General features: G+C 37.9%; 3 long non-coding RNA genes across 6 annotated transcripts in view; 1 reads left to right on the forward strand and 2 right to left on the reverse strand.

The window, feature by feature from the left end:
- LOC110136914 (uncharacterized) overlaps positions 1 to 27,696 on the forward strand; it is a 489,873-nt gene that overhangs the window by 222,723 nt on the left and 239,454 nt on the right. The window lies entirely within an intron of this gene.
- LOC110136915 (uncharacterized) lies at positions 6,537 to 22,377 on the reverse strand. Its single transcript, XR_002313776.2, has 4 exons — positions 22,342 to 22,377; positions 13,210 to 13,438; positions 11,620 to 11,767; positions 6,537 to 6,990 (listed from the first exon to the last, which is right to left on the reverse strand). It is a non-coding gene; the product is annotated as an uncharacterized lncRNA (long non-coding RNA).
- LOC139038615 (uncharacterized) lies at positions 23,128 to 27,326 on the reverse strand. The gene is made up of 3 exons (XR_011491641.1): positions 27,223 to 27,326; positions 23,961 to 24,070; positions 23,128 to 23,164 (listed from the first exon to the last, which is right to left on the reverse strand). It is a non-coding gene; the product is annotated as an uncharacterized lncRNA (long non-coding RNA).

The raw sequence follows: 27,696 nt of genomic DNA on the forward strand, positions 1-27,696 counted from the left end.
TTTTCTGAATGTACAAAATGAAAATGAAAATCTCTCGGGAGAGCAGCATGCTATGGTATGGCAAACCCTAACCCTCCCATCCATTCTTCTGTAAATTCCTGCTCCTTGGAGTTGAGTCTTGCTTGCAAAATGCCATATAGGAATTTTCACTTCCCCTGTCAACCAGTAAAGAACCTTTGGACAAGCTGAACAGAAAACTCCTTTTCCAACTCCTGTGTTATGTTAAATATTGGATTCAGTGTTCCTTTTCGACAATGCCTTCTTTGACCCCTAGCCATGACACACTCCATTCCAATTTATAGTCTCCTTTATACACGGAAAAGAAAATGTAGTGAGTTGTTTGATGCCTATTGTCTGGGCTGTAATGATGATGATTCAGCTAGGGTTTGCCGAGGGTATTGACATTCTTAGAGGAAGGGCACTGAAGTGCCCTGCGCAGGCCTCTGGGAAATCTCAATCTTTTCCTCACGCAAAGATACTCTCAGATACTTCAGAACTGTGGTAATATTATGCTTTGGAAGATGAGGAAAGTGCTTTTATTTCCCTGCAGGTGGGACAACATCTTGACAACTATAACAGCTTTTTCAGAGTTTCTAAAGATCAAGTCCACCAAAAAAAACACCTTTATCCTAAAATTTTCCTATTAAAAGAAACTAATCATGCTGCCCTGCTCCTTGTAAACCTCCACTTAAGGTTTCTACTGTAGTCACATTTCTCTAATGAGCACAGATTTCCTTTTAAACTCACCAAAGATAAGATGCAGACCATATTAATGACTGGGCAGAAGGGCTGAAGTTCATTTTTTGGTAACATATTGCAGAATGCAGAATTGAGGGCAACAGAGAATGAGATGGTTGGATGGCATCTCTGACTCAAGTTTGGGCAAACTCCTGGAGATAGTGAAAGACAGAGAAGTGTGGTGTGCTGCAGTTCATGGGATCACAAAGAAATGGACATGACTAAGCAACTGAACAATGATATTGCAGAATATTTCTCTTTATATAAGGATAATTTTTATAGCAAAAGTAGTCTAACTTTTTGCCACTCTGAGCTTGGTTGTATGTCCAGTGACTACTGAAAGCATTGGTAGTTGACCAGGTCAATTTGGATTCGAGCATCTAGGTAGGAGACTGGCTTTCAGAACTAGAGCAAAAGGCCAGATCAGAAAGATTCAAACTCAACTTAAAAAACTTGAGTTTTTTTGGAGATGACATTGACAACCAGTGTATTCTCACCTAGAAATTATATTCCCAAGGGTATTTTCTAAGTATTGGTTCTCTTCTTTTTTTAATCATCAAACCCATTGCAGTACTGCCAAGCCTGAAAAACAATATATGTACTTTGCAAATACTTCTTAAATTATGTATGTTCCCTAGATAGTCTCCATGCCTCTGAAAGTATTTCTCTTTCAAGTATAGTCTAGGAATTGTTTTTCTTCTCAGTTTGAGAGATTTAAGAAAAAGGAAATCTATAAGAAATCACTTTTAGTCATTATTTAACCTTACACTGCAGCATTGTTACCTAGAGTTAGGCCTCCCACTATGCTTTCTCCTTGAAGTCACATGCCTTGTCTCTGTGTTATAGCAGCTCTTTCTTTCTTTGGCCAAGTCCACAAGCACTTATAAAGGGACCCTCCCCTCTTATAGCAGCGCCTGGAAGATTTCCTTTTGCTCTATCTCCTACTCCACCCCTCTTACCTCCTCTCTCTCTGCCACAAAGGAGTCTCTTCAACCTCATAAGTTCACCTGCTCATATTAGAAAATAAATAAAAAAGAATACAGGCTATCTGGACCCTTGGAAAGTGATGAAAGTCTCTATTCCAAAGATTTTTCCAAAATGAGTTTTCTCATTCCACCTGAATCCTGGCTCTACATTTCTTGTCCCATCTAACACAGAGGAGGTTTACTTTTGATTCTTCTCAGTAACAGGTCACCAGGTATGCCGTATCCAGTTTCAGAACTGAGCCCTCACGGGAGAATTTAGTCTGAAAGACCAGTTGTGAGAACCTGCTGAGTACCTCTGCCACATGTCCAGGCATACAAGACCATGCACCTATGCAGCAAACCTAAGGATATGGTTTGCTGATGCACATATGAAAGAAAAGTGTGGACTGAGTGGTGGGTGGGTGTGTTTTCTGAACTTCTGTGTGGGAGGTGTGTCTGAGTCTAGTTGATTCTACCCCTGTCTGTCTTCTGTGTGATAATGGAGATAGAAGTCCAGGTTCTCATCCATCCACTGGTACTTGAAATGTAACAGTGCCCTTAACAGTTCATTTCCTATTCTAGAATCTAACTTTCTGAGCTGATTGTGTGCTTCATGGGACTGACATAGCGTCCTGTCTGACTCAAGTACAAACTACATATTTAATTGTACTTTTATGGTACTTTTATTGATTTTTTTATCTGACTTATTTAAAACATTTCAAAAATTTAATGGTAAAACTCTCATTTTTTTTTTTTTTTGTAGTCTAGTCAAATGTAACACCACAAAAGTTTACTGAATTACCATCCAAATTCCTTTCTTCCCTGGGAAGAATAACTGGAACTATAAAGCAAGGCGATTATAGTTCTTGTAATTCACAGTAGCTCTCCGATACACATACAATATAGAAGATGCATGACTGTTTATATTATGTCACATTAAAACCAAGAAGAGCTTAAATGGGAAAGATTCTGAGGATAGTGAGATTCTATTGTATACTTTCTGTTCATCTCTGATTCTTCTCTTCTGGTGCCTCGGTATCCACATAAAAGTTTTTCTTTTATAATTTAGGTAAAAACTTCTGTGAATTAAGGAGCATATCTTCAAATGTTCCATATGAAGAGATGACCGGTTGACTGGCCAGCATCCAGTTCCTTCAAACTCATAGCTGACATGTCTCTGCATCTAAAAACCTATGGTGCTGTAGGCTGAAGTCATTACCTAGTGAACCACTTGCGAGTGAGGCTGGAAATCTCCTCTGTTTTTTCTTAATTAATAGCTCACTCATTATGAATCATCCTTTTTTTTTTAATTCATCTTCATGGCTTAGATATCACCTTGCATATGCAGTCCATTCTGTTTTGTGATTCCTCTGTTTTAATAAACTCTACCAAAATATGATTTGGTACCAGTTTTCTTTGGAAAATAAACACCATTTAGAATATATTGGTATGAAACAGGCTCTTATGAGTTTGCCTGAAAACTCTTCCTGAGAAAATGAATTCAAAGATTCAATATCTAGTTACAAACTCAATGTTGAAATGTAAACCACATGGAAGTTCAGACATGCCAAGTCAGTTCTTTTAGGCCCTATTGCTCTTACAAAGGAAATATCATCACTCTTGGTATATATCATCACTGATAAGGGACATGATCAGAGGAGTATGGCCATGATGCAGGGAGTATGGCTTCAAGAATTCTAATTGCACCCATCAATTCTTCTTTTAAAAGTATCTATTAAACATTTATCAATATGGCTGCCAGTTAGAAATGAAAATCTTGAGCTCAACTCTGCTTACTTTTTCAAACCACGGTCTCTCCACCCCCTATAGAAAAAGGAGACAGAATTTTTCGAATGGACAATGACTGAATATGTAATTTGGAAATCTCTTCGGGCAATTCTGATAAACTCATCCATACTCATTTGAGAAGCCCTGCTCTATATTCTTTCTGTTGGAAATCTCATTTACTCCCATGGCTTCAAATAACTATTATGCAAACAACCCTCAAGTCTGTACTTGAACATTGTGTTTCTCCCCTGAGCTCCAAAACCTTCTACCTCTAGATTGCCTCCTTTAAAGTGGTTCCTCACATAAAACTTCCTCAAAATCAAACTCAGGGTCAGCTGCTCCATGTATTGAATTTTCCCTTGGTTTCTACTTCATTAGTTATTGCTGTGTATATAACTACTGCTGTTGGAAGCTTAAAATCATTATTGTCTCTTCCCTTCCCTTTGTCTTAGAATTTCATGTCTTCTCTGTCTCAGAGTCTAGTTAGTTCTTTACCCACGGTGTGTCTATAATCTGTCTCTTGCTCTCCATCTCCATTATCACCCCTTAGAGACAAAACCTCTGTTGACTGGTATTTGAACAACTGCCAGTTGCCACATGGCAATTCCACCCCTGGTACAAGTTCTTCAGTTACCATTCTAAAACAAGAAATAAGATCACTTCACTCAGTTCTTTAAACTTTGATGGTATTTTCATCACCTACCAGATTAATTCAAACTATAATGAATGATACAGCACTCTCTCAGATTGTAACTTTATTTCATAACCTGGCACTTTCTTTCTCCCTTGAACTTTGAAGCATATAAAATTTCTCTGGATTTCTGAAAAACCTTTTTCCTCCAGTGTCTCTGCATACTTGAAGCTACTCCATTTCATAGGACAACTTGGATTTGCAATGCAGCTTAACTCTCTAAACTGAGATTCACAGTATATAAATTAAGAATAGCAATAGCCATCTTACAGATTTGTTAGAAGATTATTAAGGAAGGAGTTTCTAAGGCCCTGGAATACATATCCTAGTACAAAATTAATGTTCAGTAAGTGGTAGCTGTTTAATGCTGTTTGCTTGTACCTGACAACTTTAATTTAGCATTATATTGTGAATATTTCTCCATGCTATCAAATGGTCTTTGAAAATATGATTATAAACTGCTGCAGAGAAATAAATTACATGGATGTACCTTAATTTATTATGCCACGAGCCTATCGGTGGACATTTATATTGTTTTCAACTCTTTACTTTTATAAATAACACTATAGTAAACATCAGCATACATAAATCTTTGAGGACACTTCCAAACATTTTTCTAGGATAAATTACTGGAAATAGAACATTTTAAGACTCTAGAAACTTAGTCAAACTACTTTTTAGAGAGGTAGCAATTGATGGTGCCACTAGCAGTGTATGAGAGCTCTTTCACTTGTATCCTTCCAAACGTACATAGTATATTCTTTCTTGCTCTCCCAGTATCTTTACTAGTATAATGATATCTCACTTATTTTTGTTACAACATTCAAACACTCCTCCATATTTAATCCACTAGGCTCTTTCAGTAACAGGAACAAAAACCCATTTGCCTTAAAGAATCTTGGAAGGTTTTATTGACCTGTCTTTTGACCTCATGGGAGTAGATTCGGTACATTGCAACCTTTGTCCAAAAGGTTGTCTTATCTTCGTTTAACCACATCTTAAATTAATCACCCCTAAAATCCTACCAATCCCCAACAACCAGTCTGTTACTTTGCACACTCAGTCGCTTGGTCATGTCGGACTCTCTGCAACCCCATAGACTGTAGCCTGCCAGGCTTCTCAGTCAATGGGATTCTCCAGGCAAGAATACTGGAATGGGTTTCCATTCCCTTCTCCAGGAGATCTTCCTGACCCAGGGGTCAAACCTGGGTCTCCTGCATTGCCAAGTGGGTTCTTTACCACTAGCGCCACCTGGGAATCCCCAACTAAATATAAATGCCATTTTATGATTCTTTGACATTCATCCCTAATACCATGCCCTCAAAATATAAAAATCCTTATCCCATGATAAATGGAAAGATAATTATTAGGAGTGATAGAAGGGATGAGACTGCTTAACCTCAAAATTTTGAGCTCAATCAAGGTTCTGTTTGAGTCACTGGTATCAGTGGCCCTTACTGGCATCAAGGATCAGTTAAACACCAAAAATTACATAAATCCTACTTATCCACTGGCAGAAAAGATAAACGTAATATTATTTCATACACTTATTACTGGCTAAGGAAATGTTGGATGATATAGGCTATATAGTTCAATAGGATATTTTATAGTCATTGTCTTCCCAAGGTCAAGCATACTGTAATCACTCAAAAAAAAGAAAAAGTTGAATGAAAAAAAAAGATTCATATAAACCAGATTTGACTTTCAACTACTTTAACTTTTCATTCAACTGCTTTCACTTTCTTGTAACAGCTCTCAAAATTCTGATTAAACTTCCTCTCAAAATGTTTAGTTTGCATGTATTGAATTGATAATAGATAAACATAGTTTCTTATTTCATTATTAGCCTTCATATATTCTCCACTCCAGTATTCTTGGGCTTCCCTTGTGGCTCAGCTGATAAAGAATCTGCCTGCAATGTGGGATACCTGAATTTGATCCCTGGACTGGGAAGATCCCCTGGAGAAGGGAAAGGCTACCTACCCATTCAAGTATTCTAGCCTGGAGAATTCCATGGACTATATAGTCCATGTGGATAGCAAAGAGTTATACATGACTGAGCAACTTCTCTTTCACTTTCATTCTTTTGTGAAATATCATAGCATAATATGCTTTAATATGCTGTGACATATGTCACATGTGTCCTGTAAGTCAGCAAGTCTGCTTCTAATTTAACGTAAGAAAATAAATGTAGAATTCCAGGAATAGAAAATGAATTAAATATCCCAGTGTGTGTTAACAAGCAAAGAGAGGAGAAAAGGAAATAATTCATATATTCAAACACATGGAATTAATTAAATATACTGCAGAACATCTACACTTGAGTACTATCCAGCCATTGAAACTGGTGTTATAAAAGAATGTTTAAGCACACAGAAACTATTTTTAATAAGTGAAAGCATCAGATCACACAGCTATACACAGAATAATATCCTGTCTCCCTGTTCTTTCTTGAACCTGTCATCAGTGATTTTTACCAAACAATACGAAGGTTACTAATCACCTTTGTGTTGTGAACTGTCCAGTGCTCAGTTCTCAATCCCATTACTTGACCCATTGGCATCTTTTGACCTAGATGACTTCACCCTCCTCCTTGGAATGGACTCAGAACTTGACTTAAGGAGAACCATGTGTTCTTCATTCTCTTTCTTCAAAGATGTCTCTTCCTCAGCTTCCTTTGTTCATTTTGTATGTCATATCTTAAATTATGAGTTCCCAGTCCTCAGTCTTTGGTTCTTTCTACTTTGTCTTTACTTGCTCCTAGGTGATTCCATTCAGTCTTATGGCTTTAAATGCCATCTATAAAAGCTGATGTTAAAAAAAAAAAAAAAAAACTTATGTTAGCCAATTTTCAATGCTAACCTGGACCTCTAGTCTGAACTCCAGACTCTGCACTTGGCTATCTATCTGATGTTACCAGTTAAATAGTTAAAAAGAAGTTTTGGTTAAACTTAAAAAATGAACTCCTGATGTTTTACCCTCAAACCTATTGCTCCCACAATCTTTACCATATCAAACAATGGCAACTCTATTCTTCAAATAAAGTGGTGATAATAATAACAGAGTGAGGTGGATTAGGGCCCTCAGGGATGGGAGAGAGAGGGCTGAAGAGAAAAGATTTACATATTTAGTTCTCCCAGTTTTCTTACAAATCTGTTTGAATATGCCAACATTGGTTGGATCATTGAAAAAGCAAGAGAGTTTCAGAAAATCTATTTCTGCTTTATTGACTATGCCAGAGCCTTTGACTGTGTGGATCACAATATGCTGTGGAAAATTCTAAAAGAGATGGAAATACCAGACCACCTGATCTGCCTCTTGAGAAACCTGTATGCAGATCAGGAAGCAACAGTTAGAACTGGACATGGAACAACAGACTGGTTCCAAATAGGAAAAGGAGTACGTCAAGGCTGTATGTTGTCACCCTGCTTATTTAACTTATATGCAGAGCACATCATGAGAAACGCTGGGCTGGAAGAAGCACAAGCTGGAATCAAAACTTCCAGGAGAAATATCAATAACTTCAGATATGCAAATGACACCACCCTTATGGTAAAAAGTGAAGAGGAACTAAAAAGTCTCTTGATGGAAGTGAAAGAGGAGAGTGAAAAAGTTGGCTTAAAGCTCAACATTCAGAAAATTAAGATCATGGCATCTGGTACCATCACTTCATGGGAAATAGATGGGGAAATAGTGGCTGACTTTTTCCACTGACTTTTTTCCACTTTTTCCAGTGATTTTTCTGGGCTCCAAAATCAGTGCAGATGGTGGTTGCAGCTATAAAATTAAAAGACACTTACTCCTTGTAAGGAAAGTTATGACCAACCTAGATAGCATATTAAAAAGCAGAGCCATTACTTTGTCAACAAAGGTCTGTCTAGTCAAGGCTAGGGTTTTTCCAGTAGTCATGTATGGATGTGAGAGTTGGACTATAAAGAAAGCTGAGCACAGAAAAATTGATGTTTTTGAACTGTCATGTTGGAGAAGACTCTTGAGAGTCCCTTGGACTGCAAAGAGCTCCAAACAGTCCATCCTAAAGGAGATCAGTCCTGGGTGTTCATTGGAAGGACTGATATTGAAGCTGAAACTCCAGTACTTTGGCCACCTGATGCGGAGAGCTGACTCATTTGAAAAGCCCCTGATGTTGGGAAAGATTGAAGGCAGGAGGAAAAGGGGATGGTGAGATGGTTAGATGGCATCACTGACTCAATGGACATGAGCTTGCATAAACTCTGAGAGTTAGTGATGGACAGGGAGGCCTGGCATGCTGCAGTTCATGGGGTCACAAAGAGTTGGACACTACTGAGCAACTGAACTGATTCATAAGATTAAGTTTAGGCTTCAGTAGCACCAACTGCTGCAATCTCTGTCTCTCTCTCTTTAGTTGCTAAGTCATGTCCAACTCTTATAATCGCATGAACTGTAGCCTACCAGGCTCCTCTGTCAATGGAATTCTCCAGGCAAGAATATTAGAGTGGCTTGCCATTTCCGTCTCCAGGAGATCTTCCCGACCTAGGGATTGAACCCGGCTCTCCTGCACTGCAGGCAGATTCTTTACTGACTGAGCTACAAGTCTGCAATATTAACTGTCAATATTTCTCAACAAAAGTAATTCCTGAATTGACATATAAGTGATGTAGATTAATTATAAAGTCCCAGTCTCAAAATATTGGGCTTAGAGTAAAAATTCTACCCTATGGTAAAAAGTTAGATGCATTCTTTTTCACTTTAGGAACAAGATGAGCATGTCTATGATTGTCTCATCTAACTCAAAATACTGGAACTCCTAAACAGCATAATAAAACAAGAAAAAGGAGCAAAATTATAAGGATTGGAGTGAAATAAAACTATTTTTAAAAGATTTCTCCTACATTCAAAACCCCAAATTTTCAATAAATTGTCTGAATTAATAAGAGACTGACTATTTTACTATAAGAAAGATCAGTAAGTGTCAAAAAAAGCCATTTGCATTTCTAGCTGCTAGAATAGGGATAGAAAATATAATTTTACTAAACAGACAGACTAAATAGCCTAATGATATTCTTTCCAATTCTATCTAAATATTCATTGCAGTTTTAGTCATAATCTCAACAAAAATTTTAAAATTTATATGGAAGAATTGCCAAGAAAAACATTATTATTGAAAAGAATGCATATAATGGATTAAAGACTTACATATAGAGGCAAAACTTAAATTTTTGAAACAATATAGAATATTCTTTTTATGCTTTTGAGAAAGGGAAAGACTTATTGAATAAGCCAGAAAAGAAACAATCAATAAAATTAACTATAATAAAATTAAGAATTCTGGTTCTGAAAAGTGGTATTAAAGGAAGCTTTAAATGTACAACCAAGGAGGAGATATTTACAACATAACCACCAAAATACTCATGTCCAGAACATAAAAACAACTTCCACAATTTAAGAAAAAAAAATAATATCCCCCAAATAACACATACGAAAAAATATTTCACATAGGAGGATACAAGAATAAAAAGATGCTCAAACTCATTAGCAATCACACCTGAAAACTTAAAAAGTACACACAAAACAAAAAAGTACACACATCCCACCCTGGGCTCAAAAATTTGTATAATGTAGTTAAGAGTTGGTGGGGATGAGAAGCAATAGAAACTCTTAAATGCTACTCTTGGGAGAATAAATCGATGCAAAATTATGGAATTATGTAATAAAGTTTAAAATACACATATTCTGTCACCCAGTATTATTAATCCTAGGTAGTACATGTTAGAGAAACTTTTGTACATGTGTACCAGGAGACATGAATAAAGACAATCATAATTACTTAATTTCCAACAGCAATAAACTATAAGTGAAATGTGTCCATCAAAGGTGGATAAATAAGTAGTTGTGAAATCATATAAAATAGTTCATATGATAAAACACTCTATGACAGTAAAAGTAAATAGTTCTGTGCACCAAAATGGATGAATCTCAGAACACTGATTGTAAAACAAGTCCCATTAATATGATACTACTCATAACAAGTTCAAAAACTGGCAATATTAGAAAAAAAATATGTTGTTTAGGGTTAAAATCAACTCTATGAAGAAAAGCAAGAGAATGAAACAATTCAGAGTAGTGTTTGTCTCTGGTGAATGTTGGAGGATGTTGCCAGGGATGGTACACAGAGCAACTTCACTGCAAGGATGGTGGTCTCTCTAAGATGTTATGGGTTCCGGGTGTTCATTTGTATTTCTTTATGAGTTACCCAAGCATTGCATATATACTTTTATATGTTCTGTGCATTTTACGTATGTTGTAACAGAACAAACTTTTGGCCAGAGTTGACAACATTTTGTTAAATCAATCAAGTACTAATAGGTCCTGTTGTTATATTCTCAGGCAGGAGAAAGCTAGGATATAGTTAGGATGGCCCACTTACTTGTATCCTCATCCCCAACTTCTTATCTTCTCAACGTGTTAGGTGAGAATATTATGCCAGGTACCTGCCACTTGGCGCCTCCACCCTTCTCTGCTCTCTCCCCTGCCATGGGAGGGTGACCTATAAAGGCCAAGTGAATGGCCTCTATTTTCTTTGGCTTCTGCTTTGCTTAGGTCAGTGGAGAGCTCTAAAAGGTGATTGGGTGGAGGGACAACAGTGAAATCAAGGTATCCATCACCTTCATTCATTCCCACCAAAATTGTCTCTGGTTGCCTGATATGTATGTATGTGAAAGTCGTTCAGTCATGTCCAACTCTTTGTGACCCCATGGACTGTAGCCTACCAGGCTCCTCTGTCCATAGAATTCAGGCAAGCATACTGGAGTGGGTAGCCATTCCCTTCTCCAGGGGATCTTCCCAACCCAGGGACTGAACCCAGGTCTCCTGCATTGCAGGTGAATTCTTTACCATCTGAGCTACCAGGAAAGTCCCGAAGCTGCCTGATGCTCAGTACTAAATGTCACCGCTTCTCTCAAGGCTGTCCGCCTTACATGACTTCTAGGTTCTGAGAGGTTCTCATCCCTTCAGATCTAGAGTGCCTGATAGTCAACCTCACATTAAACAGTTTGGTAACTGTACCAAATACATGGTTCCCTGAAACCTATACCTCTATGAGAAGCCCCTTTGTAATTAAACCCCCTTGAAGTATTCTGAGTGTAGCATCTAATTCTTTTTAGGACCTTGCCTGGTATAAATTAAGAGGTATGGGAAGAAAATTAGAGGAAATGGCATATAACAATTTTTTTTGGAAGTATTTGGAGGAGCATTGAATAGTTTTTGTTTAGACTCTGACAACTATATTAACTTTTTTTAAATGAGGAAAAAAGAGTGATAGAGGTCTTAATTAAGAGCTATTTGTTCACTTATTCAACAGGGACATGGTATGTCAGTGTTAGAGTAAGGTGATTCTGGTAGCTTTATGTAGGGTAAACTGTGGAGCAAGGTTCTGGAAGGAAGAAGTCCATGACTTACCAGGCCAGTAGGAGCTGGCTTGGTGAGATCATCTGAGAATACACATTTGAGGGGCCATCCAGTCAGGTCCCTTTATGCTCCTAGTCCCACATGACGACTATACACCCTGATCTCATCTGGCGTGCCTCGTCTGTGAAGTGAATTGTGTCTGCATGTCAAGCAAAGGAATAACATGACATGAAAAAAAACAGAAAGTGAGTTACACAGCTCTTTTTTACTGCCAATAATATTTTAATTTGTGTCCTTATCATCACTAATTGTTATCACCCTGTTCCAGGCCTTTAGCAGCATTTCATATTCCACTTCAGGTGTACTTTGAACCTTTATTGTACCAACAGTAATACTCATTAGTGTTCTGCTCTGCATCCTTTTAAATCGAGTCTTTTTATATTGTTAACTTTGCCCACAATGGACTCTGAAATGTCTCTCTGTTTAGCACCATCTGCAGATTTAATTAATGTGCTGTTTCGCTCATCTTCTGGATGATGAATAAAGATGTTGAATAAAATCGAGCTTAATACCATAATGCCTGGCACCCTGTAGCCACTTCCCTCTAAATGAACTCAAGTGCAGTTTACTTTTATATCTGCTCATGGCCTTTTACGATATTCTCAATCCATCTAGAAAGTGTTCTTGCATCATATTTGGGTTTGCAAATCTAAATTGGAAGTCTCCCTCAGAAGCAATAACTCATCTGTGGATTGCATTACCTGCATATTTTCAACCTAACCGGTCTATGCGTAAGTCAGTTTAATGTAGATTTCTATTATGAGGAAACCTACCCTTTTCTAACACTTTAGAAATTCTCTAAATGTTCTCACAGTTCCTTTATAATTTGGCCTTTTCAATGACCAGTGACCTTATAAATTAGGTAGATTTCTATATTTCTCATGAGGAGCTCGAGACTCTGAAATTAATTTACAGAAAACTAATCATAGTTCCAGCTTTAGGATTCTGGTTGATGCCTGATTTGGTATGCTAACTGGTTGAAATACACTGCCTCAAGTTAGAAATTCGGGGGAAGAACTTCTGCTACCATATCTTCAACTCAGTGTTTGGGAGAGAAAGTTAAATCTTATAAAGGCCCAGCAACGTAAGTTTTAATTTTTCTCAACACTCTTGTGGTGGTTCTTACTGATTCTTAGCTACATATTAACGCCAAATAAATGCAAAAAGATAGATCTTGTAAATATTCTTTTGTAGGCAATGTATAATTGTAGATATGCCCACAGATAAGCTCATCTTTCAGTTAGCTTAAGAGAATGTACACGGTAATGCAGAGTCAGCTAGGCTAAGTTATTAATGCCAGTTTATTACTTACGAGTGGGTTGTTCCGGCTGATTTTCTGCTTCATAGGAGAGGTTTACTAGCCTCCCTTAGGCTAGATCCTCTCCCTTCTACTGCTCAATCATCAACCCCCGAATTCTTCCTAAGGCCATGCAGACCTCTGGCCTCTATTAGCCAGCACCCGGTTTCCTCTACAGGGGAAATGCCAGGGGCTGACAGCACATTCTTCACTTAACCTTGCCTCTGGGCTGATTGGCAGTGGGGGGTTTCTCAGCTTAGCTTTGCTGCTGATTTCCAACTCACCACAGGGCTCCTTTGTGCAGGAGACTGTCAGGAGCTCCTGGGCATGGATATGTGAAAGACCTTTCTGGGCCTAGCCCAAAAATGATGATAAAGAGCTGGATGTAGGATGAGGACCATAAACAGCAAAGCTGAGTATTTCTTCAGTTTCTGTCTCTGGCTAGTTCTTAGCACACTGTTACGATCAATTGTAAGACCCTTGGGCAAGTTGTGTATCTTCAGTTTTTCTCACCTATAAGGAGAATAACGAAAGTAGAAACTTTGGTTGACACAATGTGTAATGTATCAGAGAAGTAAAATGCATAAATGCATATTCTCACATGGTAGCTTTCCTTTCTACATCGTAAGCTATTGCAACTCTGTATTATAACCGTCCATCAAATTGTTATAAAGACACACACCTTGTTAAAGAACCGAACAATTATTTTTGGTGTAGTTTTTATGTATCTTTGAATAATCAGAACGTAAAGCATTTTTTTAGCTTTATGTTAATAAACTTTTAAACGAAAGTCATTATTAACCAATATAAAAACAGAAAATGTCTCATGTCTCAAGGCAGTTGTTTAAAGTACAAGGTAGAGTTTGGTGTATGAATTGTACCACTCACCACTCCCCTGTAGTGTCTTCATCACAGGGTCTGTACAGGAAAACTGAATCAAATGTGGATCAGACTTCAGCTAGACTGAGTGTAAAGCTTGATTGACAGTAAAACTTTATTGGACGATGTGTCAGGGACTTGAAGCCAAAATGAGACCTCCGTCTCCTTCAAGGATGACCTGGTCCATTCAGTCAACCCGGTAGTGGCTTATCACCCAGATATCAAAGAAATAGGTGAGCCACTGTACCTGAGGGAGGGGTGGGATAAGAACAGCTAGGGGCAAGGGGAGTCAGTGAAGGAAAAAGAAAAAAAAAATTGAGGAATTTTCTCTAGTAAGAATATTTAATGGAGAACCCATCCTTTATTTAAAAGTCTCTAAGATATTCAGTCCCATGAGTTATAAAGGAAGTGTGAATGGTAATGGTTATTTATTTAGCATCAATTTCATACCAGGCACTTTACATACATTATCTTATTCTCTTCCTATCCAAATCATATGATAGATACTGTCACAAACATCTTACTGATGAATGTGAGACCAAGGCAGTTACCGAGGTCACATAGATAGAAAGAGGTAGAGACAGGATTGAGGTCTAGTTGTGGCTGATCTCAAAGCTGTCAGAGCAGATTGCTTATGTCCAGTTGGTGAAAACAAAGACAGACACTGTCACATGCTTATAATGTATAATCAGCCAAACTGCGGAACTGGGAAAAGAGTCTGGCTGAAAATTCCATTCATTTTCCAACAAGTATTTCTCTGATGAATCTGCCATTTCATGGCATCTCTCCATGCTTATTTGAAATTATAATTTTTTTTACACCAAAGCTCACGATGTTTGTCAGGTATTATCTAATGATACGGAGTACCACCCACTCCCTTCAAAGCTCTCTCAGCAAGGAGCTAAAACCCAGGAAATTACATTCCACCAACTCAGCATAACTGAGGGCAGATGTGAGTGAAGGCTGAGCAGGCATGGCTTCCAGGCTTCTTCCAAAATACAAACCAAAGCAACGACACTGTAGACAGTCAAGATCATCTCTTTCCTTGGGACTCCTGCCCTTCTAGATATTCTGAAAGCCTGCAGAGTCCTCGCTTTCCTTCCTTCTTTTTGGCTCTTTGAATGCTTGTGTAAACCTCTAATTTTTTATGTTAGATTTGTTCCTGCTTTTTTAATCTACCCTTGAGAGTGAAAAATGAAAGTGAAAGTTTCTCAGTCATGTCCGACTCTTTGCAACCCCATGGACTGTATAGTCCATGGAATTCTCGAGGCCAGAATACTGGAGTAGGTAGCCTTTCCCTTCTCCTGGGGATCTTCCCAACCCAGGGTTTGAACACAGGTCTCCCACAATACAGCCAGATACAGCCAGCTGAGCCACAAGGGAAGCCAAGAATCCTGGAGTAGGTAGCCTAACCCTTCTCCAGCGGATCCTCCCGGGGTTTGCAAATGAGAGCCCATGGGACAGTTCTGAAAATCCTGTTTTTGTCAATGAGATTTAGAAGGACCCAGCCACACCGACTGATTTCACGTGTTGTCTGTGGCTGCTTTACCGCAATGTCAGAGTTGAGTAACTGCAACGAGAGACCAAAGGACCCACATGGTGGACAGAATAATAGCCTCCAAAGATACCCTTGTCCTAATTCTAGGAATTTGTGGATGTTAATTTACATGGCTTAAGAGGCTTTGCAGATGTGATTAAGGATTTGAGATGGAAAAATCATCCTGGGTTATCTGGGTGAGCCCAGTATCAGGGTCAGAAGAGGAGAGAGATATCAAGATGTTGTGCTACTGTCTTTGAAGAGGAAAGAAGGGGCTGTAATCTAAGGAATGCAGGTGGTCTTGGAGCTGGAAAACACAAGGGAATGGATTCTCCCCTGAAGCCTCCAAGAGGAGCACAGCCCTGCCAACACTGGGATTCTGGGACTTGTGACTTCCAAATCTGAAATACAAATTTGTGTAGTTTTCAGCCACTAAGTTTGTGGTAATTTATTATAGGAGCACTAGGAAACTAGTGGCTGTAAAGCCTGAAATATTTACTCTCCGGTCCTTACAGAATAAGTTTGCTGACTCCATTTCTGTCAAATACAAACAACTCTGATTAGTGATAGAATCTTATAATCTGGGTCAGAGAACAAACAAGGTTCTCATTGGGCAAAGACTACCGTGTCTTTCATTTGAAGACCTATTATCATTAGTAGCAATTACCCAAATCTCACTGGCAAAGCGCTTTTACAAAACCTTTTATTCATACATATCTTCTATTTAGTTTTATATGAACCTTTAAAAAATTTGTCTATTCCATTGGTTTGTAGGAAATATTTGTATATATTCTGAATAGTAATTGTCTGTTATACATGTTGCAAATAACTTACATTTTCTTGTCTTTTTATGTTTAACAGTATATTTTTATATAGATAAGTTTATAATTATGAAGGAAAATATATCAGTCTTGTGTTTTAGGAAACTGTTTCACTTCCTAGGATCATAATATTTTCCTATAATTACTTCTAGTATTTTTAAATTTTTATTTTTCATGTTTAGATCTTTAATATAATGACAAACATCTTTTATTGAAATAACACTTTTCTCCAAGGGAGAAAAAACATTAACTAAACAGTCATTAAATTTTGGTTACTGCAGCATCGATACAAAATGCCAGTTTTGTCAGTCTCACTGGGAAATCATTTTGAAAAAAAAGTATCTTTTTTTCCATACATATATTGATTCTATATGTATTCTTTTCTTTTTTTAACATTCATATTCTTACTCCCTCTTCTGTGCAGTTACCACATTCTCATCACAGGTGTTCTCCAACTCCACCATTTTCCTTCCATTCTAATGCATTCAGATCATCTTTCTTGCTCATGACCTTGGGCAGTTCCCTCCTACCATTTGCTTTCATTTTCTTCTATCATAAAATTCAGATATTTCATTAACCACACAGTATGACTTTCAGTTATTTCCCACTCCTTTGTCTCTTTCTTGCACATTTTGTTATCCATCATGTTTCTTCCTGTTTTACTTTCTACTGATTCTTGCTCATTCTTCCAAATGCTTCACAATTTCCCAAAAGCCTGTAGTATACAATTTAGAATAGCATACACCTGCCCTATTCTGATCATTCCTTCCCTGCAAACACTCTCTATTGGCCACCGAAAAGGAAGTGCTTGGGTGACATATCTTTGAATTATACAGGACAGCTTGGCAGCTACCAAAAATTTTCTCCTCACAGATTGATTGTCTCAGACAATTCTAAAAACACATCTGTCCCCAGTGATTTAATTTGCTTGATAGTAAATCCATTGTAATCTACTTGGATAACAGCTTGCTATTTATATCAAACTAGTATCCAATTCTGAGATGTTAAATATAGGATTCTCCACATTTCCTGACACTCATTTCTAATAAACCATGGCATACGCAAGAATGAACATTTAACTTTATAGAGCCTCAGCTGCAAGGCAAAAGGGTTTAAAGCACCAGGTCATAAGAAAGCCACAAGAAAGGCCTCTATTTCTAAACTAAATAGAGCATTAAAAAAAATTTCAAAGCTAGGAAAGACCTTAGAGATCATGCATTGCAATCCTTTTTATTTTAGAAATGAGGGAGCTGACACAATCTGAGAACTCCGATAACTCATTCAAAGCCCCATAGCCAGCCAGGGGGAGAATCAAGCTAGAATCTCAAGTTTCTCATGTTAGCCCACAGATCAGAGCTCGTTCTACCCTGCCATACCTGAAACATACCTGAAACATACCTGAAACAGCACCAGAGCATCCACTATAGACACGAGGGGTTTCATCCATTTTCTCAAGGCAAACTTATTACTTTTAGAAGCTCAGAAAAATAGCCTGTACTGTACCCACTGTATAGCCAGCCCTGAATGATGATGAGCACCTTTGTATGTGAAAGCACGTCAGTGGAGGGGTGGACAGAGTGACCACGGCAAAAAACCTGAGGACTGGACTTTAGAATATGAGGAGGAAAGTGTCTTTTTTTTTTATCAAAAGAAAAGTCATTCCAGCAAATTTTCTAAATCCAATGTTAATGGATGAGTAGCCTAAATTGGGAGTGTTACAAAAGCTAAATAGCCCATGGTCTTCTTGTTGATTTTTCTGTTCATCTCAAGAGTCTTTGCAAAGAGACATGTTTCACTCTGAACAGGTGTCAATGACATTAATTAAGAAAAACTAGTGGAAGAAGAAAACTACAATGGTATGTTGTCACTGGTTCTGTAATATCTTAAGCATTTTATCTGAGGAGCTCCTTTACCTTCTAGCCTAGATCAAAGTTTACAGTCTAAGAACAGATGGGGATTGCCAACATAAAGAAACAAAATTACATTATGGAGACAGTCGGTAAAAACCCATGACTGTTGTTATGTTTAACATTTGACTAAACTTTGACCACATATAGCACAGACTATTTCTGAATATGACTATTTCACTTATTATGAACAACCATTGAATGTGGCCTCACACATGTAACAGTAAGGAGAGAAATCACAGTGTTATAATTTCCATAATAAAATGTCATCTGAGTAATTTTATAACTATAGCAGTTAGCTTTATGTCTTAAGAAATGATGTGGTTCATTAACTTATTAATTATTCATTGAAAAATTAAGCACATTTATAGACAGAAATACCAGGTACAAAAACAATGTAATATAAGTCACACTTCACTAAAATGATAGAATGCAGTAAAATGTTTTATGTTACATATTATCCCTCAGTTATTATACTGTATCAGCCTAATAAAATTAGTGAAGAAAACCCTACTTTTGTATTTTTAAGTTTCAGAGTCTGAAGTTATTCAAGTTTTTTTAACCATTTTTTGGAAAATACTGAGTGAGGATCTGATATATGCCTAACAATGTGCCTGGCTCTGAGGAAAAATCAAGGCATTAGTGCAGTGTCTGCATTCAGTAACACTTAATTCTTTCTGCATACTGTAACCATCCATGGTCTCTTTAAGACTGGTTTCAGCTGTCCTAAGCCTCTATTGAAGGCTTGATGGCAGGTAGAGTGTCTGACCAGAGGTATGTGAAGTCACACTGTGCAGTCAGTCTCCCTCACTATACAGAGGAGGAATTTTCCATCTAAGTGAGCCATTAGCTCACTTCTCAATAAAGTAGATCTTACTTTCATAGCTCTGCATTTCTCTATGAATTATAGGCTGTCTTCCTACTTTGGAGAGTGAAGGACGTGCATATAAACTAAGACTGCCCCTGGAAAACCTGGACATACACCCATCCTAGTTCTTCCCCCAGGGTCTGCCATTTATAAACTATTCATGGGTGAATAATCAGATCAAGATACTCTACTTTTTAAAATGCTCCTCTGACTTTCCTTCATCATTAGAATAGAACTCAAGTTCTTTCCAAGGACTGCATGGCCCTAGAGTGGATCAGACCCCAGCCGCCTCTCTCCTCATCACTCCCTGTTCTCCCCGCTGCTCTTCAGCCTGTTGAATATGTTCAGGCTCAGAGTAACTGACATCTCCATGGCCTTAAACACACCTCCAAGAGGGCTTCAGGGCTCCTTTCTTCTCTTCATTCAGGTCTCTTTTAAATGCAACCTCTCAGAGGCGCCTTTCCTAACATCCTGTATAAAACAGCAACTCTCCACACATACATACTTCTGGTACTGTTTTGTTTTTCTTCTTAATAATCTACTACTTGGCTTATGTTGCCTATTTGTTAATTGGTTGACTCTACTCTAGGGTGTTAGATATGTGAAATCAGGGACTGCTACTTGTTCAATATTTCATTATGTCTCCAGGACCTACAAAGAGTATCTGGCGTTTTAGCGGCACTTGATAAATATTCCTTAAATAAATGTTGACTGGATGAAAATGTTCACAGCACTGACCTTAACTCCTTATGTTATATAATAAGGAAACTGAAATACATGTTATTTAATTTCTAGTCTGCGAATCTTTGCATAAATGTTGGCATTGAATTAAGTACAGTGTTTACAGGAGCCTTAAGAGCCTCTCAAGTGTTACCTGTTTTCTGATGCTTTTCTCAGCTTCTGCATGCACAGACTCTGTACTCTCATAGCTAATACAGACCTCAATTATAGCTCTTCTCACATGAGCCATCACCAGTCAGAAAAGGATGAAGACATGAGAGAGCAAAGTGCACTTTGGGAGCTAACTAGTAAGTCTGGTACGGGCAGAATGGGGTAAATGGACAGTGGAGATGCAGGCAGAAGTTAGATCTTTTCTAAGACAAGTTAGCAATTTGCAGTTTATCCTAAGGCAATGGGTGGTCATTCAAGAACTTTAAACTGAGGAGTAATGGAATCAGAGGTGCATTTGCAAAGGGTAAATCTGGCCAGCTTGTGAAAGATGGAGGGTACCAAGACTAGCCTCGCAGAAGTCCTCAAGCATTCACTACAGTTGTCCCATCTTAAATGATCCTGGCCTGGCTAAGGGTGGTGGCCATGGGATAAAGGCCCCTGGATGGATTATCTCTTTGCATCCCTCACTCTTTTCTTTTAATGTATTGCTTCTCTAGATTCAGCTATATTGCTACAAAAGGAAGGAAAATGCCTAGCAGTTCTCTGTAGTAGATATGCCCAAAGCATAGCAACTGAGTAACTGGATTAGTTAATCGAAATTCATGCTTTCTTTCCAGGTTGTACAAAATTACCTCTTTTTAAAAATGAAATTCCTAGTGAATAAGATGAATACATTTAAGGTAGAAGATAAAACAATGTTATAATAGTTTCGAGTCATTAGTTAACATCATTTTAGTATTTTGTGAACATTATGATGCCCCATGGACCTATTAAAGGGCCCAAAGAACCTCTACTCCAAAAGAGTGGTGGTGATTGAATGCCTGGTTCTAGGCAGGTGTGTTTCAGTCAAGACTTTCATGATAGGAATCATAGAGGACGTGTACTCAATGTTTATCTGAGCAGGACTTGCTTTCTCACCCTCTCTGGTGCCAAGTTTACAGCCAGTGAATTTCAGGGTGAACTACCCTGTCTCCCCCTTTCTCTGTCTCCCCTTCTGTGTCTCCCATTGTGTGTGTGTGTGATAAATGCATGATTTATGTACGTAATTGTGTGTATATACACACATTTTGAGAGAGAAATTGTGGGGGGGCGTAGAGATATGTTCTCTCCTGAGTAGAAAGATGGCATATGACATATGAATTGATTTATAGATGTGAGGGTTATTCTATATCCTGACAGTACTTGGTGTGTGCATGCATGCTCGCTTCAGTCGTGTCTGACTCTTTGCAACCCTATGGACTGTAGCTTGCCAGGCTTCTCTGTCCACAGCATTCTCCAGGGAAGAATACTGGGATGGGTTGCCACTTCCTCCTTCAGGGGATGTTCCTAACCAAGGGATCTAACGTGTATCTCCTGCATCGCAGACACTCTTTACCCACTGCATCACTTGGGAAGCCTGAAACTACCTGGTATGTCCACCATTGTCAGAGTGTCTTCTTTTGCAAGACAAAATTACCGGTTAAAATGCAAAAGGTGCTGGAGGGCTAATCCACTAGTCTTTTACTTCAAGTTGTTGATTATATTAGTTCTATCTTCCGTGGTTAGGGGGACTTTCAGGATATGTGATATAAAGGAAGTAATCTGTTAGTAAAATATAATAGTGTGTATTCACTAGAGAATATTTAGAAAACTCAAGTAAAAAGAAGAAAACTTAAGTCATTTACAGTTTCATCAGTCAAGATATAAGCACTTTTACTTTAATGTACTCCATTTTATATTTCATATTTGGTCTTTAAAAATTTCTTTGAATGGCTACAGAGTATTCCACTTTCTAGACATACCACAAGTATGTAAAAAATCCCCATACAAAACTTTATGTTGCTTTCAGTTTTTAATTGTCATAAACAGAATAGCGATACTTTTGTCATTAAATATAAATGTGGTGCTGTGTGAAAGAATTTATTCACAATAAGATCTTTGATACGTATTACAAAATAGGTGATGTCTCCTTAGAACTCACCAGCAGTGTGTGAAAAGGCCCATTTAGTCAAATCTTTGTTAAGTTTGGGAATTTTCATTTTAAAACAATGCTTGCCAAGGTGGTAATACAAGTGGTGCGCTGTATTTTTTTAATTCAGTTTCTTTGATTGCTAATGAGAATGACATATTTTTTAATAAGATGCCGTGATGGTGAAGTGGCAGAATGACTGCTTCCCTCCTTCAAAACGAAGTTGAGGGACATACATAACCCCTCTGTGAGAAACCCATGGGTGAAGGGGCTGTTTTGGCTGGTGTTGGAGGAATGCAGCTTTGACCTAAGGCAAGCGGCAGCAAGGCAAAGCTGCGGGGGGTTACTAAGAAAAGAGTTGTTAGAAGTCATCCTTGCTGCTTCTCCTTCATCCTTACTTTAGGACAAAAAAGTGCTTGTTGTTCTCTACCATGACAAGTAAGATCAAGGCAAAGTGCAAGGTGTTGACAGAATCTAGTGCGGATCGGCCAACTCAGGCATCCACACCCAAAAGGCTGGTTAAATGTTATATAACCTACAATAAATATCAGTGAATTAAACTTACCTGATACAGCTGTGCAGATGAAGCATATGTAAAACCAAAAGATAAAAATGAAGAGAAGGCTAGAAAACATCATACCAGTCAAACGCTAACCTAAAGAAACTGCTGCAACCTAATATCAGATGAAGTAAGTTTAACAGAAAAATTACACTTGCGAAGGAGCATGGCATCATGGTAATATTTCAATTTACCAAAAAGATATAGCAATTTTAAATATCTTTACAGCCAACAAAATAGCCTTAAATATTTTTTAAAAAATGGATGTTTGCAGAGTGTTTATAAGTACTATCATAGTGATATCAGCATACTTCTTTTGATTATTGATAGACTAAACAGGCATGAAATCATTACAGATACAAAAGATCTGAACATCACATTTTAAAACTTGATCTAATTGACATATCAAAGGTTCTGTGCAAAATATATCATATATATGATACATATTGACACATACATATCATACATATAATGGGTATGTAGGAAAGAGATCTAATTGGTCTATATAGTCTTAACAATTGTTTAAAGTTAATATGAGAACAATAAATGGAAACAAAAACAATTTTATATGTTCCATGCATCAATCTGTAGAATCTAATAAAAGATATTTTAAGGGAAATGTATAGTCATAATAAATATTATACTCCAAATTGAGATGCTGACTGCCATAACTATAGATAAAGTGGGCATTATAGAGTGTTGTCAACAGTCATAGTCCAATGTTTTTAAAACTTATATTTTAAAAAATCTAAGCATCATTAAATTGTAGCTGATAAATAATGAAGTTACTATACCTCAGTCAAGTGGCGTGTATCCCAGACATGCAAGGCTGGATTAATATTAGAAAAAAAGCATATGATCATGTTATAGATGCATTCTGTTTTATTTTTTATTAAACTTTTTATTTTGTATTGGAGTAAAGCTGATTAACAACATTGTGATAGTTTCAGGTGAACAAGGAAGCAACTCAGTCATACATATACATGTATCCATTCTCCCCCCGACTCTATCCTATCCAGGCTTCCACATAACATTGAGCAGAGTTTCATGTGCTATGCAGTAGGTCCTTATTGGTTATCCATTTGAACTGTAGTGCTATGTACATGTCCATCCCAAATTTCCTGCCTATCCCCTCCCCACCCCTGCAGGCAACCGTAACATCTTTCTCTAGTCTGTGAGTCTGTTTCTGTTTTGTAAATGAGTTTGTTTGTATCATATCTTTTTAGATTCTGCACATAAGGGATGTCATACAATGTTTCTGCTTATCTAGGACAGGTATTTCACATAATTAAACACTTAACCTCTTAGTAAATTAAAGAAATTCCTTGAACCTCATAGAGAGGTCTTGTCTTTTTAAAGAGATACTCTTCAAGCATCATCTTAAATAAGGAAATGTCAGAAGTATTGCCTTTACAATCAGGAAAGAGACAAGCCCACTATCCCCATTTTTATTCAAGATAATAAGCTCCATTTTGAACTTATTTATTCAGGAAACATTAAGTTTGATAATTCCATGATGGATTATGGATGCACACAATCCCTTATACATTGATCATTGACTTGTAAATTAGTGAAAGCACTTTGGAAAATAGAATGTTCTATCTCAAAGTTGAATATTCATGTACCTTAGAACCTAGCAGATCTACTCCTAGGTATGCAGATGATGCCTTGCTCAAACATCACAGGAGAGATGCACAAGAGTATTCACAGTGGCACTGTTTACAGTAGCAAGAACCTGGAAAAAATACAAATGCATATGAAGGGTTCCCTTCTTGTCCAGTGGCTAAGACTCCAGGCTCTCAATGCAGGAGGCCAGGGTTTGATCCTTGGTCTGGAAACTAGATCCCACATGCTACAACTAAGGCCTGGTGCAGCCAAATTTTAAAAAATGCAAATCAATAGGAGCCAAAAGAATCACCTATTGCAATAAAGCATGGTATCCTTTGTAGGAAAATAACAGTAAAATTCTGTTTTTTAGAAATCAAGTAAATGCGATGAAATAAAACACTACATAAAAGGAAACAAGGAAATGACAAAGACAAGATTCAGGATGATAAAATTCAGGTGGTGGTAGAGATTGGAGAACTTCCAAAACAAGGTTGGAGAGCTCTGTGTTAAACATGTACGTTATTGTCATTTCCTATCTTTTTTATGTGGTGGGTTCATGGATGCTTATTACATTATTGAAAATAATTATTGCAGCTAAATAACTGAAAACATAGCATATATGGGTCAATGATGAGGGTATATAATAAATTTATGATTGATCTAATTCTGTATAACTGATATTCAAGGAGAAAAATGTAACATTTTTAGCTATTTGCATGCCAGAAAATGGTGAGGTAGCAAAAGGACACAGATAATGGGAGGGACATTGGAAAAAAACTTTTCTTATTGTGTTTGCCTAGTATTTACCCTACATAGAGCACTCAGGACACTGATGACCACAGCAGGCATAAGTGCGCTGACCATCAATGCTATGGGAAATAGCTAGCCAAATCTCTCTAACCCTTAGTACTTATCTCAAACAGTATATAAATAAAGTACATGAAGCATTTTAGAAGGACAAATATTAGAGACTTTGCAAGGTACTATAAATAATTATGAATTTGCTTCAGTTCAGTTCAGTCACTCAGTCGTGTCCAACTCTTTGCAAACCCATGGACTGCAGCATGCCAGGCCTCCCCCTCCATCACCAACTCCCAGAGCTTGCACAAACTCATGTCAATAGAGTTAGAAAAGACCCTGATGCTGGAAAAGATTGAAGGCAGGAGGAGAAGGGGACAACAGAGGATGAGATGGTTGGATGGCATCACCGACTTAATGAACATGTGTTTGAGTAAACTCCGGGAGTTGGAGATGGACAGGGAGGCCTGACATGCTGCAGTCCATAGGGTCACAAAGAGTCGGACACGACTGAGCAACTGAACTGATGCCATCCAACCATCTCATATTCTGTCATCCCCTTCTCTTCCTGCCTTCAGTCTTTACCAGCAGCAGGGTCTTTTCCAATGAGTCAGTTCTTCGCATGAAATGGCCAAAGTATTGGAGTTTCAGGTTCAGCATCAGTCCTTCCAATGAATATTTAGGACTTATTTCCTTAGGATTGGATGGTTTGATCTCCTTGAAGTCCAAGGGACTCTCAAGAGTCTTCTCCAACACCACAGTTCAAAAGCATCAATTCTTCAGCTCTCAGCTTTCTTTATGGTCCAACTCTCACATCCATACATGACTACGAGAAAAACCATAGCTTTAACTAGATGGACCTTAGTTCTCCAAGTAATGTCTCTGCTTTTTAATATGGTGTCTAGGTTGGTCATAGCTTTTCTTCCAAGGAGCAAGTGTCTTTTAATTTCATGGCTGCAGTCACCATCTGCAGTGATTTTGGAGCCCAAAAATAGTCTCTCACTGTTTCCATTGCACCCCCATCAATTTGCCATTAAGTGATGGGATCAGATGCCATGATCTTTGTTTTTTTAAATGTTGAGTTTTAAGCCCACTTTTTCACTCTCCTCTTTCATCAGTAGGCACTTTAGTTCTTCCTCGCTTTCTGCCATAAGGGTGGTGTCATCTGCATATCTGAGGTTATTGGTGTTTCTCCTGAAAATCTTGATTCCAGCTTGTACTTCATCCAGCCCAGTGTTTCTCATGATGTATTCTGCATAGAAGTTAAATAAGCAGGGTGACAATATACAGCCTTGATGTACTTCTTTCTCAATTTGAAACCAGTCTGTTTTTCCATGTCTGGTTTGAAGTGTTGCTTCTTGACATGCATACAGATTTCTCAGGAGGCAGGTTAAAGTGGTCTTGTAGTCCCATCTCTTTAAGAATTTTCCACAGATTGTTGTGATCCACACAGTCAAAGGCTTTGGCATAGTCAATAAAGCTGAAATAAATGTTTTTCTGGAACCCTCTTGCATTTGCCTATTCACTAATATATCCAACAAACATATATTAAGCCAGAACTCTGTATCCAGATATATTTGACGCACTGATGATGAAAAGGTAGAGAGTTATAGCCCATATTCCAGAGAGGCCCCACTGTGCATAGGAGACCACATATTGGCTAATATTATAAAACCAAAAACCATAATTTCTGGGGTCAAATATTTAAAATTAGAACATTTTGAGAAAATTTAGAGGTAGACATCATCATTGTAGTTATACTAGAGGCAACTGTAATGGAACATAAGGACAGACAACTGGGATAGTCAGAGAGGGCTTCATTATGGAAGTGACCATGATTCTTTGTAGTTATCTTATATTAAATGACCTAAAATGTACTGTAAAGAATAGATAGTTGACCAACCAAATAAGAGAAGGCACAATATGTACAAAACCATGGAAATGTGAGAGCATGTGGTATATCCTGGGAGTTTTTATACTCTGCAGTGCTAAAGCCCAGATATTATTGGGGTGAGACTAATAGTGGAAGTAAGTTATATTAGCCCTTTGATGGTCTGGCCCAGCCTACCACATTATTTCAAAGTAGCATCCCCATTAGTAATATGAAGATAGATATTATATACAGGCCTACTCTTAGCTTGGTCCCTGCTACTAAAATACTCTGTTTCCCCAGTTAAACTATTATTGATTGTCTAAATCACAGTTTGCCTTAGGAACTTGAATACTATGGTTGAAGTTTCTTACCCTTTTTCCACGCTGACTTCTCAAGCTTTTCCATGTTTTTTAAGAATACATCTTAACTGTTTGATAAATGAAAAAATGATTTCTCATAACAGCTTTAAATCTAGAACTCAGATTTAGTTTCATCCAGTAAAAGACATTGTGTCAGAACAACTTTTGATGCCCTCCAAACCAGCTCATATTTGAAAGTGTGGGTGAGTGTAATCAAGTGGAGACCTCTAACAAACCTATTCCACTCACCTATGTAGTAACAGACCTGTGGCTGCTGAAATACACTCCATAGGTCACGGGGAGCCGTACATCATTCATTGCCATACCTCTGTGACTGGAGGCTGCTCGTTTACTCCCAGAGCTGACCTGAACTTGCCTAGCAATAGGATGTTGTTGCTAGTGGTAACCATTCCATGGGGAAATGTTTGTTTTGGGTCTTTGGGGTCTTTGTCTTTATGGATACATAGCACTTTGATAGACTTTGTGAGTGGCAATGTCTCATCACCTAACATACCCCATTCTTTTGCCTCCTGTGCATGTACAAACTTAGAAATTTGTCATTTGGAAATAGATGCACAGTTTATGTTTTAGGATTGGCCTCCCCCTTGATTTGAATGAGTTATTTTTTCACTTAGACCAAAAACAGATGTCTCACCAAGTCTTATTGGAATTGACTGCCCTCCCACACAAGCCCCACCTGTGAGTTCTCAGGTGTGGCCAACA

This window comes from Odocoileus virginianus, chromosome 16 (genome assembly GCF_023699985.2).
Source record: "Odocoileus virginianus isolate 20LAN1187 ecotype Illinois chromosome 16, Ovbor_1.2, whole genome shotgun sequence".
Taxonomy (NCBI): domain Eukaryota; kingdom Metazoa; phylum Chordata; class Mammalia; order Artiodactyla; family Cervidae; genus Odocoileus; species Odocoileus virginianus.